Raw genomic sequence first — 13865 nt, 5'->3', positions numbered from 1 at the left:
GTGTGGGACAACTTTCACTACATCAGGTGATCTCAAATCACATCACCGTATTCATACTGGAGAAAAACCTTACAGTGTGAAGAGTGTGGGACAACTTTCACTACATCAGGTGCTCTCAAATCACATCACCGTATTCACACTGGAGAAAAACCGTACTGGTGTGAAGAGTGTGGGAAAACGTTCACTACATCAAGTAATCTCAATACACATCACCGTATTCACACAGGAGAAAAACCATAGTGGTTTTAAGAGTGTAGGACCATAGTGGAGCCGCAAAGCATATTTAGTTTTTTTCACAGTTTACAATAAACAATTCCCATCTATAGAGTGGCGAAGTCACCCATCTACTTCCGCTCCATGGGACCTTATTTCAGAAAAATAATGTATTGTAGTCAATGGAGAGAAAACTTATCTTTCGATCCCGTTTGAATTGTGCCATGAATTACACATATGATGTTTGTCAATCTTAAAAAATAATTTCCATTAAAAAAGTCACATTTGTAGTAAAACTGTTGAAATATAAGACTATGAAAAATGCAACTACAAAGACTACTAATCCCAGAGTCGCGTAAGTGATGTCACAATTGTTTTCCTCCACTAAGAGATAGCTAAGATCAGCGCCATATAGATAGATTCTAAGATAAGATAACTTTAACAAGATGCCTGTGTGCTTAGTACCAGGTTGTTATCATACCAGCAATGGGTCTTGCTCATTCTTTCGCTTCCCGTCTGATGAAAGGACCAGGAGTGGCTGGATCAAGTTAGCTAGTAGCTAGCTAGCATTACAAGCTTGTCATTTTTATTAGCCTTAATATGAAGTAACATGAAGTAACCCAACATGTTAAACAGTAAGAGTAGTAGTCATATTTCGTGAACCCTTTGAAGAGTACTGTCACCGGTGTGATCATTCTATAATACACAATTTAAGCATGGGGAGAAATGCTAACGCTACATTAGCATCTGCGATCTGTTCTACTTCATGCTATCTGCAGAAATGGTTGACATTAAACATTAAATAGACCAGGCAGTTTCAGAGAGAATCAAAGGAAGGCAGACAGCTTTGCATGACATTCTTCTGGACGTTGTTTCATTGTGGTGATAGTGAGGGTAGTCAATCCTTTTGTTGACAAGACAGTAGTGACGGCCATCTTGGTGATGTGTGTTGTTCTCTGCGAGACCAGAGATGTAGTTCATTGAGCGTTTCACACAAACAAATGTGTTCACATTTTCCGACACATTTTATTTATTTTTGACTTGCAAAATTATCTTTTAAATTGACAAACATCATATGTGTAATTCGTGGCACAATTCAAATGGGATCAAAAGATAATCTTTGTCTCTCCATTGACTTCAATAAATAATTTTTTCGAAATAAGGTCCCATGGAGCTCCACCGGAGGGGAGGGACTTCGCCTCTCTATTGGCCTTGTGTTGGGTAATCCTTTTTTTCCATTACAGATCCATCCAACAGCGCCATCTGTTGACGTAACGTCAGAATTGACAGGCATAATGTTCACTGTTCCTTGAGGTTTCGTTTTCTGGCTGTCCGTTCTGCCGACAGCACGCTGTTTCAAACAGCTGACATTATTGCCAGCATAAATCCAAGCCAATTGTCCAATGCAGCTTACGATTCCAATATACAATCCAGTTTGAATGCTGCTCATACCCGGCCGCTTTCCCAGCCTTGGCTCTCGGCCTCTCCTTTCACCGTCTTGATGAGCGCAGGGTGTTGACAATTCTCCAGTTGATTGTGGCGTGTTGTCCAGCTTGATCCGGGATGATGGTGTCGGTTGTGAAGTAATCCAATAGACCTATCTCTAAGTCACGCCCCTTTGAAAACTCGGACAAAAACAAAGCCGGACCGTGAATGACTGTTGGACAATGGCCGCGGGGGGAGTTCAAATGATAATATGATGTTGAATGTTAGCAGTGGTGGTCACTACATTAAATCTATAACTATAACTGTCATTGTTGGTCATCATTTTCACTGTTATGCACCTGGCTGACTGTAACGTTACTTTTTTTGGGTGAGAGTCTGTGTCTTTTCGGAGCAGCACACACGAGAGCCCGGATGGGATCTGGATATTCCAGAGTTGGCTTCCCATCTCTGAAGTGCTTTGAGGTGAAAAGACAGTTAGCAAAAGTTAGCTAAAAACACCAGCTAACTAGCGAGGACGAAAAGTCAGACAGCAAACGTTGATGTTGATAACACTGTAGCTAGTTAGCTGGCTAACAAGTTGGCAGCTAACATTAGCTAGCTGGGCTGGATATACGCTAGCTAGTTGGCAGTCAAAGTCAATCGTTGGAAAACTAATAGTTTGGTCTACGTTTCTAATACATGCCGTCAAATATTATGTCTTTATGAATTGACCTTACGTTTGAGTAAACATAAGTGTCCTTAGTAATTGTCTTCACATTCAGTAGTGTATGTGGTCGATGACACACCATAATCCACCGCTTGCATTTATCGAGTTTTCTTTTGGGCTTCGGAAAAGGTACGAAATCCAGTCTTTCAGGGTACCTGGTGTCCACCTGGACTCTCCTCGGCACCAGTACTTGTTGCTGAGCAGCTGGTTCTCATAGCTGGAGGAGAGCAGGAATTCTGACCCGAGGGGAGCCGTGATCTGCTTCTTATCACACTGCAGCTGCAGACTCGCTGAAACAGAAAGGAAAAGGGAGTCTGAGAGGAAGCTCTTTCATGTCATACCAACAGTGGGTCTGCTAATGCACATTCAGAGTGCATGGGAGTTGGTTGCTTGTGAATATCCCCGTGAGAAATACAATTTCTACCTGTAAAATACTTTCCACACACCTGAACACACAGTAGGCTATATCACGTTAGCTAGGAATACACATCTGTACGCAGGGATTTGTGTTGTGTGTGTGTGTGTGTGTACCCTGGCAGGCCAGTGGGGGAAGCCCTTCATCTTGGCGAACACCAGGTCTCCCTGTTTGAACTGGTCCCGTTTTTCCCCGGCATCGTGATAACTTTCACCCTAATGACAGAAACAGCCTGAAAGAAAACAGAAATATATTGAGACGACTTGATAACCATCATGTAATCAAGGGGCGTCTGAAAGACACATTCACTCATTATATATATTTGACCTTTTAGTTGTACTAGTTTTAGTTTCACATGGTGTGTAAATCTTCTCTTATTAAAAGTACATATTTATATCTGATATGTAATTAAGAAGTAGTATAAAGTGATATCAAAGGAAAATACTTCAGCTAATACAACTACCTGCAATCTGTATTTGAGTACATTTACTTTATTTACTTTCCAACTATGAAAACTGTTTATTTGTGTACCGTTAACTGTTGACAGTTATCTGAAATGTATACACCTCGTTAAAAGTTTAAACGGGTCGTTTATTTGAATGTATAAGCATCAAAAACCTATTTCATTCAGTGTTTAGAAAGGGTGAAGTGTAAACTGTGACATACACGGAGTAGTTTCTATGTAGAGTATCATATATGTTGCATTCATTTAGTAGACTTTATACATATATTACTGTTAATGCAAATGAGATATAATCCAGACAAACAAAGAGTATTACAAGAACGATATGTATCTCTGATATGTAGCTAAGCCAAACGGTTCATTGTAAGGCTTTAACTGTTGCTGTTACCTGAAAGGTATAAACCACATTCAAAGAGAGAAGAGGTCGTTTCCTTCCATCAGAAACATTTAACCAGTTTCTATGTATTGTTTGTTTCATTTCCAGCTCATCCTGTCTTTGTTTACAAATACAGACTGCTAGCTCTGAAGCTAACCAGGGTTGCTAAACGTGGGTACCTGGCTGGAGTGAGATTTTGATATTTAATTACACATATGCGCCCTAAATGACTGCTATCGTGTCAGCAGCGGGACCTTAGCATATATATAGGATATATATACAATATATACAAATACACAATATTGGACACAGACTATAAAGGGCTCACAGTTTCATTCACTAATGAAAGCCAAACACATGTTCCACTGTTTCATTGTGTGCATAGGCCTGTCGCGATAAGCTAATAGTTGACTTATCGCTCCAATACACACCTCAATGCTTTATATTGTAGTCTATCCATTTGTAAGTGATGTTGTTGCTGCTGCTCCAAACGCTATACAACCATAGTCTGTTGTGGACCTCATCATTGATCTGTAAATGTCTAATAATGCTTGTTTGTCTGCGCCCCAGTTGCATCCAGCTACAGCTCGCAATACATTTAATACTTTCTAGTATTTTGTTTCCACTTGATTAATATGCATTTCCCATGTGTGTTTGCTATCAGACCACAGTCCTAGGTATTTGAACTCATTCACCTTTGCCATTGGACGATCATAGAGTGTTAGCTGTTGGCCATCAATCTTGCGTTTGTTTGTAAATACCATGTAGCATGACTTGCTTTCTGACATTTTGAATCCAGTTATATGACCACCTCTCCACTTTTTAAATCTCTCTAGCTTCTCCATTACGTATGGGGCACGTCTTCCCCTCATCCACAGAGCCCCATCATCTGCGTGTAGAGCCCATTGGATGCATGAGTCTAAGCATGTCAACATGTCATTAATCATGATGTTAATAATATTGGACTGACTGCACTCCCTTGGGGAATACCGTTTTCTATTTCTAAATAACTGGAAATATCTGCTCCAACCTTTCCTCTAAATGTCCTGTCTGTTCAAAGGCCCTTACCCAATTGAACATTCTCCCTCCAATACCCATTCTCCTCCATGTGATCAGTAGCCCCTCCTCCACACAGAGTCATATGCCCTTTCAATGTCAAAGTACACTATTGCCATTATCTCTTTCATTTTCAATGTTTTCCCCACGTCATTACTCACTCTTACTAATTCCACATCCAGAGCTGACCTATTATCCTGTCTCTTCTCCTTCACCTTTTCATTCTCTGCTAGTAACTGCTGTTTTTGCTGCCTATGGATATCACTGAGATGCTCCCCACTATGTACTGCTGCAAGTTACCTTCCTAACATATCTGCCTTCTATAGGATATGTTGCGTTATGTGGCTTGTAATGACCTCTATGCTTCCCTCTGATGTTAGCAGGTGTACCGACTCCTCACACCATATCCTACATTTCCCCCAATCAGCCTTAGCAAAGCACCACCTGGTTATCACACCTCCTTCCTGCATATATACATTATTATTCATTTTAGGAAGCACTGGATAATGGTCACTTCCTACAGTGGAGTTATTCAAAAAATTCACATGTATGAACCAAACAGTTTGTTACGTCCCGACTAGGGGAAGAGGAGAGCAACATACACCAGATTGGAATTGGTAATAATTATAAATGGCTTTATTATACCAGGGTGAAACAAAATGGCAGGCAGGCAGCCTGAAAACAAAACAAAGTGGCCACAAGGGCGCAAGTTTACATAAACAACCAAACAAAGGGAGGACTCTAAAAAGGGAGCCTGTTTACATACAAAGAAATAGATACACTAAATAGTAACTAAAACCCTCACTGTCAAAGTGGTACTAACTAAAGAAAAGGAGGCTGTAAAAAACACAGCTAAACTAAACATCCATCCATCCATCTTCTCCCGCTTATCCGTGGTCGGGTCGCGGGGGTAGCAGTTCCAGCAGAGAGCCCCAAACTTTCTTTTCCCTGGCGACATCAACCAGCTCTGACTGGGGGATCCCAAGGCGCTCCCAGGCCAGCGAAGAGATATAATCCCTCCACCTGGTCCTAGGTCTACCCCTTGGTCTCTTCCCAGCTGGACGTGCCTGGAACACCTCCCTAGGGAGGCGCCCAGGTGGCATCCTAACTAGGTGCCCGAACCACCTCAACTGGCTTCTTTCGACGCGAAGGAGGAGCGGCTCAACTCCGAGTCCCTCCCTGATGACCGAACTTCTCACCTTATCTCTAAGGGAGACACCAGCCACCCGGCGGAGGAAACCCATCTCGGCCGCTTGCATCCGCGATCTCGTTCTTTCGGTCATGACCCATCCTTCATGACCATAGGTGAGGGTAGGAACGAAAATGGCCCGGTAGACAGAGAGCTTTGCCTTCTGGCTCAGCTCCCTTTTCGTCACAACGGTGCGGTAAAGCGACTGCAATACCGCTCCCGCTGCTCCGATTCTCCGGCCCATCTCACGCTCCATTGTTCCCTCACTCGAGAACAAGACCCCGAGATACTTGAACTCCTTCACTTGGGGTAAGGACTCATTCCCTACTTGGAGTGGACAGTCCATCGGTTTCCTGCTGAGAACCATGGCCTCAGATTTGGAGGTGCTGATCCTCATCCCAGCCGCTTCACACTCGGTTGCGAACCGATCCAGTGAGTGCTGAAGGTCGCAGACCGATGAAGCCATCAGAACCACATCATCTGCAAAAAGCAGTGGTGCAATCCTTAGTCCACCGAACTGCAGACCCCCCCCCCCCCACGACTACGCCTCGAAATCCGATCCATGTATATTACAAACAGGATTGGTGACAAAGCGCAGCCCTGGCGGAGGCCAACCCTCACCGGAAATGGGTCCGACTTACTGCCGAGGACCCGGACACAGCTCTCGCTTTGGGAGTACAGAGATTGGGTGGCCCTGAGTAGAGACCCCCTCACCCCATACTCCCGCAGCACCTCCCACAGTAACTCCCTGGGAACCCGGTCATACGCCTTCTCCAAGTCTACAAAACACATGTAGACCGGATAAGCGTATTCCCAGGCCCCCTCCAGGATCCTTGCGAGAGTAAAAAGCTGATCCGTCGTTCCACGACCAGGACGGAATCCGCATTGTTCCTCCTCAATCTGAGGTTCGACAATCGGCCTGACCCTCCTTTCAAGTACCTTGGAGTAAACTTTCCCGGGGAGGCTGAGTAGTGTGATGCCTCTGTAATTGGCACACACCCTCTGATCCCCCTTTTTGAAAAGGGGGACCACCACCCCGGTCTGCCACTCCTTCGGTACTGTTTCCGACTTCCACGCAACGTTGATGAGACGTGTCAACCATGACAGTCCCTCAACACCCAGAGCCTTCAGCATTTCCGGGCGGATCTCATCCACCCCCGGGGCTTTGCCACTGTGGAGTTGTTTGACGACCTCAGTGACCTCCCCCCGGGAGATTGGTGTTGATCCCCCGTCATACTCCAGCTCTGCCTCTAACATAGAGGGCGGAGTTGTCGGGTTCAGGAGTTCCTCAAAGTGTTCCTTCCAACGTCCCAACACTCCATCAGTTGAGGTCAACAACGTCCCATCCTTACTGTACACAGCTTGGATGGTTCCCTGCTTCCCCCTCCTGAGGTGTCGGACAGTTTTCCAGAACAACTTTGGTGCCGCCCGAAAGTCCTTCTCCATGTCTTCTCCAAACTTCTCCCACACCCGCTGCTTTGCCTCGGCCACGGATGAGGCTGCTGCCCTTCGGGCCTGTCGGTACCTTGCAACTGCCTCGGGAGTCCCCCGGGATAACAAATCCCTGAAGGCCTCCTTCTTCAGTCGGACGGCTTCCCTGACCACCGGTGTCCACCAGGAGGTTCGAGGGCTACCGCCCCTTGAGGCACCTAGGACCTTGAGACCACAGCTCCCCGCCGCGGCTTCGGCAATAGAGGCTTTGAACACCGACCACTCTGGTTCTATGTCCCCAACCTCCACAGGAATGCCCGAAAAGCTCCGCCGGAGGTGTGAGTTGAAGGCCTCCTGAACTTGGGCCTCCTCCAGACGTTCCCAGTTCACCCGAACTACACGTTTGGGCTTACCAGGTCTATCCAGAGGCTTCCCCCGCCACTCGACCCAACTCACCACCAGATGGTGATCAGTTGACAACTCCGCCCCTCTCTTTACCCGAGTGTCCAAAACATACGGCCTCAGGTCCGATGATACGATAACGAAATCGATCATGGACCTTCTGCCTAGGGTGCTCTGGTACCACGTACACTTATGAGCATCCTTATGTTCGAACATGGTGTTTGTTATGGCCAATCCATGACTAGCACAGAAGTCCAGTAACAAACCACCACTCCGGTTCAGATCAGGGGGGCCGTTCCTCCCAATCACGCCCCTCCAAGTGTCTCCATCATTGCCCACATGTGCGTTGAAGTCTCCCAGCAAGACTAAGGAGTCCCCTTCAGGAGCCCCATACAGGACTCTTTCCAGGGTCTCCAAGAAGGCCGAATACTCTGAACTGCTGTTGGGTGCATACGCACACACAACAGTCAGAGTTTTCCCCCCCATAACCCGCAGGCATAGGGAGGCGACCCTCTCGTCCACTGGGGTAAACTCCAACAACGAAGCACCTAACCGGGGACTTGTGAGTATCCCCACACCCGCCCGGTGCCTCACACCCTGAGCAACTCCGGAGAAGAATAGAGTCCAACCCCTATCCAGAAGTAAGGTTCCAGAGCCGACGCTGTGCGTAGAGGTGAGCCCAACCAGATCCAACTGGTACCGCTCCACCTCCCGCACAAGCTCCGGCTCCTTCCCCCCCAGAGAGGTGACGTTCCACGTCCCCAAAGCCAGCTTCTGCCGCCCGGGTCTGGTCCGTCGAGACCCTCCGCTTTCACTGCCACCCTTCTGGCAGCGCACCCGACCCCATCGATGTTTCCCGTAGGTGGTGGGCCCGCGGGACGGAGAAGCGGAGGTGTTGCCCACGTTGCCTTTTCGGGCTGGGCCCGGCCGGGCTCCGTGGCAAGCCCGGCCACCAGACGCTCGCCGACGAGTCCTCCTTCTGGGCCTGGCTCCAGAAGGGGACCCCGGGCTTCCTCCGGGCCGGGTATCCTCACTTCTTGTTCTTGTTTCTTTCATGAGGTCTTTTGAACCAATCTTAGTCTGGCCCCTTGGCCCCGGTTCCAGACAACACAGCCCCCAGGTTCATCAGGGCACACAAACCTCTCTACCACGGTAAGGTGCTGGTTCTTCAGAAAGGCTACAACACTACATATAAGCATCTAGAAATAGAACATATCTTTGAATAAACTCTTTGAATTCCTCCTCTTCACTGCTGACAATTTATGATGAATTATATCTAAATATTTGTATTATATTAATAATGAAGCAGCTCTGTGGTCTTCATCAGGACAGCTGATGAGCAGCATAGAGGAGAAGAAGGAGACCCCTGGAGCTCAGGTCAGTGTGCACTTCATCACAATATATTCCTAATTCCAGCGTTTCCGCCAGGCGGGCGTCTTGCCTTAAATATCTTTATTAAAATATTTATATATATATACAGACATAAATAAAACAGCGACTGTATTTGCCATGACACAGACAGTCTGTGGTTTGTACTTGTTTAACTTCTGTCTAGTTTCTGAACAGATATGAGGAGCTGTGAGCTCTGAGGGCTAACAGCTAACGGCTGATGTTGGTTTTGTGGTTCACATTGTCACTGCCCGATCTGCAGCCCTGCCCTATCTGCAGTGCGCATGTGCGAGAAGGTCCGCCATATTTGACAACTCCATACAGCAACTCTAATAGGACATTTGACGTCTAGACGGCTGCCCGATTTGCATCGTGCATGCGCGAGTCATAAACGTCTCAAATATCTTTAATAAAATATTTTGTTATTTGAAATCAAATGAAGGACATTCACAGTTAATGTAATTAGATATAAATTATGAATGCCATCCATATTGCATACATTCACAGTCAATATTTCTTCAGCATGTATGATGGCTGTCTAACAGAAGTTACATCCATTTCTCACTTATTCTGACAATGTACTTAACCCAATAAAATGACCCAATAAAAGGAGTTGTTCAATAATAAAAGTCACGTTGTAATAACATTAACTCATCTCTCTCGTTCAGAATAATATTGTCGGGTTTTTTGAGTGTTCTTTTTCTGCTTTGCCAAACGCCACTGTGTCAAATGTCCCATTAGAGGTTTTTTTCTTACATTTAAAAAAAAAAAGAAAAGTAGAACAGAACAAGTTTTAATTATTTTATTGAACAATTATTTGTTTAATTGAAGAACAAAAACAGCAATGTTGAGTTAAATGTTTCTCATCCCCCCAACCCCACTCATTAAAAAATGAACAAAAATGCACCCCCCATCCAAAGATCCCCACAAAGTCCCATTCAAAAAAGTTAAATGAAAAGAGCCCTTCTCCCTCCACAAAGTCCCATTAAACATGCAAATCTTCCTTCAAGCGATCCTCTGCATTTTGACTAAACCCTTTCAGTCAACGGGCTCTTCCTGGGCCTCATCAACATCACACTCTTCCTCTTCAGTGTCACTGTCCAGCCTTGTTGAGGATGGCTCTGTGTCCGGCTCAAAGAGCCTTAGGTTTGCCGAATGCGAACCAGTTTTTCCACTCTAACATTTGTGAGCCTGTTGCGAACCTTTGTGTGGTCTCAATAGCCATGCAGTAAGCAGTGTGCTATGGCATGGATATTCAAGTGTACTTGAATGGCATCTGTTTGTTGCAGTCAAGATTATGCTAAAATGTACTTTCTCCAACTATAATTAAGTTCCCTATGAAGAGCCAACCTTCAATTTAGAAAATTCCCAGTTTATTCCCGTGGAAAGTTTCCATCTTTGAAAATTCCTGGAATTTTGCAACCGTAGTTCCTGCCCCAGTTCCTAAACTGTATTGGAAACTCAGCATAAAGTGAACCTGGCCTACCAAGGCCTAACTATACCGTACCAAGCCGTGCGAGGCCCTGCAGTGGAAATGCGTTCCAAACAGTTATTTAAATGCAAGAAATTACTCAACTGCTGAAAAACTACTTTTTCAATGATCTTACCTAGAAAAGGGAGGTTTGATATGGGCCTGTAATTGTTCATTACTGAAGCGTCTAGATTATTCTTTTTTTAAGAGCGGTTTAATGACTGCAGTTTTCAGAGCCTGTGGAAAAACACCTGAGTGAAGAGACTTGTTTACTATTACCTCATTCACGATACGATAATACTTTATTTGTCAGATGAAGTCTGTCTGAAATTTGACTTGCGTCACAGCAGCTCCATGTCCAAACATCAACAGACAAGTATCCAGACACAATACATGAAACACAAACAACAAACATTTAACATAACAGCACAATCATTCACACCAACGCAACTCCGGTTCAAGCTCCGTGCTAGAGCTTTTCAGGTTCAGAACCGGTTCTCCGGTTTAGCTCTGGCTCTTTTCACACCGCCCAGAGTCCGACTGGTGCTGCGTCATTGCGTCATTGCGTCATTGTTTGCGTCATGGCGTAACCGTTTGCGTGCCTGCTTCATAAAGCCAAACCGCGTGGAAACCCCTCACAGCTGACACCGACAACAACAACAATGGCCAATTGTGCTCCAGCTTCCTCTGTACCTCTTCGGAAGACCAGATTCCCAGTAGGTAGCTGGTCTCTTCAGTGGACCACTGCTGCTTGTTAAGTTTCTCCATCGTTGTGTACAAACTGGATAAAACGATGGCTTTATGTTGTTGTTCAGGAGTTGATCCCGCCTCAACGTAAACATGACGTATGCGGTGCTTTTGCTCTGGCCGGACATTTTTTGGTGCTTGAAACGAACCGGATTCTGGAGCTAAGAGGCTGCTCCACTGCGGTGTGAAGAGGAAAATCCGGTGCTTTTCAAGCTCCAGCTCCGAACCGGCCCTGAAACACCGTTGGTGTGAATGAGGTATATGTGAAGTAGATCTGAGGCCATGCAAGGAAAAACATCTTGGAAAAACCCTGTTGGAATAATATCAAGGCAGCAGGAGGAGGATTTCAGAAGTTGAATAATGTCCTCTAGGTTTTTATCATTAATCTGATGGAACTGTGTCATGGTGTTTGTATTGATGTTAGGTGGACACAGGGACAACACATCTGCTGTACCTGATGCAGAGGCACTGACTGCTTGTCTGATGTTCTGAATGGGGGGGATACTGACACTGTGGGGTTAGTTAGTCGACGGTAGCAAACAAGGCACGTGCGTTGTTTTTGGCAAAGATGTCAGAGAAGAAAGACTGTCGTGCAATTTACAATTCCAAATGATAAAGGCCAAGTCTCTCTTTATAGATTTCAAAGTGAACCTGGAGATTTGTTTTTCTCCACCTGCGTTCAGCTTTTCGACACTCTCTTTTTTCTGCTCTCACGGTCATGGCCTTTCTCCATGGAGATCTTTTCTTGCCAGTCACTTCCTTTACCTTAGTTGGAGCAATGGCATCTATAACATTTAAATGATCTACTAGCTCATTTACTGAGATGTTAGCAGGGGCAAGTGTGGAAGAAACATCCTGAGTAAATATTTCCCTAGTGTTTTCAGTTAAATATCGCTTTGCGGTTACCTATTTTTGAACATTTGTGTGAACAGAAATAGAGCTCTCAAAGCAATGATCAGAGAGCGCAACATCAGTCACCACAACCTCAGAGATATTCAGACCCTTTGAGATCATCAAGTCCAGAGAGTGCCCCTTGTTGTGCGTGGGCTCCGTCACATGCTGAGTCGGTCCATTGAATTGATCTATTGAAAACAAGGGACAGTGTACATTAATCAACACATTAAAAACATGTAAAAGTACTCGAATTAGCCAAAAGGCTAGTTTTCATCGATAGTCCCTTTGCCAGATGGTGATTGACGTTCTGAGTGCTTGTTTATACAGTGATTCCAGTGGCCTTAGAGCTGTAGAGTGAGCATTAGACCAGCTGATCAGACAGTAGCAGATGTGGGAGAGGACCATTGAGTGAAGGTATAGCTTAGCTGCTGCAGAGGATAGGAAGTTTCTAATGTATCTGTAATTTGACAGATTGCACTTTACTTTGTTTATTGCAGACCTTTTTGATATGGGTTTTGAAATTGAGGTTTGTGTCAATATGTACTCCTCAGTACTTGTACTCCGAGACAAAGAAAAGAAAACATCTTGTTCTGTTATAATGCTGTGGCCCTTGGAGAAGAACATACACACTGTCTTTGAGACATTTGGTTACAAACAATTATTGTTAAAGATCAAATGCAAAGGTTTTTTTATAATTGCCAGTAAAATCGAAATCATATAGCTACAACACTATCTAAGATATTGCAGTATTACAATCGGAGATAATATGCGTCTGGCAATGCGCAATATTTATTTTGTTCAACCCCCAACACCAAGTCCGACGATTTATTTTCTCAGCCGCTCCTCCGCAAAATGGCGTCGCGTGACGTCAGAGTTGCCAAACAAACAAACCCTGGCTTATCGCTCACAGCGGCTCCCGCCGATAGTACAACTTAGTTTCGTCTATCATGTCTGATTCTGAGTCGGAGGCCACCCAATATCTGGAGTATGTTGTCGACATCCAACCATATCTATACGAGAACTTGGCCGTGGGAATAGACGTGTTATTCCGAGTTGCGCTGTACTGGCCATCAGGAAAGCATTTCCTAATCCTGAAAGCGTTGCCTACACAGGATTTAAACCAGCCGTCAGTGAATGATCTGTGTACGGTTTCAATTATCTATATGTGAATAATAATAAGTGAATGTGTAACACGAAATTCAGTACAAATAAATTACATGAATTACTTTAAGGTACTTGGGTTGTCTTATTGTATAATAGTTGTGCATAAAATGAAGAAAAACATTATGTGCAGTATGGTCAAAAGCATAAAAACAAACAAAATAATGTACATAGTGTTTAATTAATTTATTATTATAAGAACAAAATAGTGCCAAGGGCTCTGTAGCTTACCACCATATGAACTCTGAAAGAAACACAGCAGAAATTCTTAACACACCCCAGAGTTATTGTCCAGTGACCAGCTGCTCAACGGAAGAGTATTTTTGAATCATCTGGATTTAAATGCATAACTCATATCAGACCTCAAACCTAACATGACCACAGCAGTCTTCTCAAAATAAACTAGATATGCATAATTGTATCCCCCTGGTAACCCTCATAAGTATAACAAAGATCAACATGAAATGAATTGATTTTGAGCACCAGTATAATAAAGAAAGATGTGT

The 13865-nt window shown here is 44.6% G+C and overlaps 2 pseudogenes; one reads left to right on the top strand and one right to left on the bottom strand.

Annotated features, from left to right (window-relative positions):
- LOC117441148 (zinc finger protein 208-like) overlaps positions 1–13865 on the top strand; it is a 447659-nt pseudogene that overhangs the window by 259896 nt on the left and 173898 nt on the right.
- LOC117441147 (zinc finger protein 721-like) overlaps positions 1–13865 on the bottom strand; it is a 424075-nt pseudogene that overhangs the window by 327091 nt on the left and 83119 nt on the right.

The sequence above is a fragment of the Pseudochaenichthys georgianus genome, unplaced genomic scaffold (assembly GCF_902827115.2).
Source record: "Pseudochaenichthys georgianus unplaced genomic scaffold, fPseGeo1.2 scaffold_151_arrow_ctg1, whole genome shotgun sequence".
Lineage (NCBI taxonomy): Eukaryota > Metazoa > Chordata > Actinopteri > Perciformes > Channichthyidae > Pseudochaenichthys > Pseudochaenichthys georgianus.
Note: the sequence above shows the minus strand (reverse complement) of the source record. Positions and strands in the feature narration are given on the sequence as shown.